This window comes from Mustela putorius, unplaced genomic scaffold (genome assembly GCF_011764305.1).
Source record: "Mustela putorius furo isolate JIRA1106 unplaced genomic scaffold, ASM1176430v1.1 tig00000992_pilon_pilon_pilon, whole genome shotgun sequence".
Taxonomy (NCBI): Eukaryota; Metazoa; Chordata; class Mammalia; order Carnivora; family Mustelidae; genus Mustela; species Mustela putorius.
The window spans coordinates 3,408,659-3,409,837 of NW_025421526.1; the positions used below are offsets into that span (position 1 = coordinate 3,408,659).

At 41.1% G+C, this 1,179-nt stretch overlaps 1 non-coding gene across 1 annotated transcript; it reads right to left on the bottom strand.

The window, feature by feature from the left end:
* Positions 1–223: 223 nt before the first annotated feature.
* On the bottom strand, positions 224–328 carry LOC123393708. Its single transcript, XR_006608522.1, has one exon. It is a non-coding gene; the product is annotated as a small nucleolar RNA U13 (small nucleolar RNA).
* Between the last annotated feature and the right edge of the window lie 851 nt (positions 329–1,179).

A 1,179-nucleotide genomic window follows, 5' to 3' on the forward strand; every position in this document is an offset into this window, starting at 1 on the left:
CTCCCTTCATCTCCGCTGCCCATGCTCCTACCCACGTCCCCTCTGCCAATCACCGATTTGTTGTCTGCATTTGAGTCTAGGTTTTTGTTTTGTTTTGCCTCTGCTCATAATCTGCTTAAATAGAAAACTTCCCAAGTATACTCATAAGAAATAATGCTTCTTCTTCTTCTTCTTTTTTTTTTTTTTTAGAAATAATGTTTATTTTATTTTATTTTATTTTTAACATTAAAAGGAAGATTGTGCCCAGGTTTGAGCAAGGTTTGAGGGGGTCACATGTCACACAATGCCCTGGACAGCCAAGCATAATGCTTATGAACTACAAAAGGTCTCAAAACACTGCCTGAAGTATGAGAATGAACACAGATAAATCAGATTGCGTGCTACAGTTACGTTTCGGGCGGTGATTGGAGAGAGCACAGAGTGAGTCTTACATGGACACATCTATTAGCTAGCAGACCCAGATCCCATGCTGAGGGCTCTTTGCAGAGTAGGGAAAAAAGGAATTCTCTAGAATAGTTTGTCAACCCCGAGATGCATATTTTTATTAGGATCGAATCCTTCCTTTCCACAGAATGAGATGCATATTTTTATTAGGATCGAATCCTTTCTTTCCACAGAAGGGCATTGCTTGCTTTTCTTCTCATCTTTCCTAGCCAGAGACGGGAAATTTCACTGGAAGAAAACTATCCAGATTTATTTTTACTTTTACCACCGACAAGTATATAATGCAAACTCCCATGCTGGACAGGACAGCTATGGTTATCCTGCCAAAATACCAGCAGTGCTGTCTTCCTGGGAGGTGAGGGAAACAACGAGGTTTGGAAGTCTGGTGTCCGCATGGATAGGAATATACAGATGACATTTCTGGATCCAGAGGTTCCCATCCACCCGTAAGAATATAGAGCTGGCATCAAGTCACTAAGCATAAAAAATGCTGTGGGTGTCTACAACTTTTTTAAAAAAGGCATTATCTGCATTTAAAGTATGTTTTTTAATTTCCAAAATAGTCTGTGTAAGAAGTTGGGGAGTTTGGGTGAAAACATGAGAGTGGGGGAAGGAAAGTAATGGGAACAATCGGAAACACATGCAGAAACGCATCGCAGTCTTTTGTGTTTCCAGCCTTTCACACATGTGAAAGCAGGAGTTTGCAGCAACCAGTACGGGTGTGGCCAAGTCACT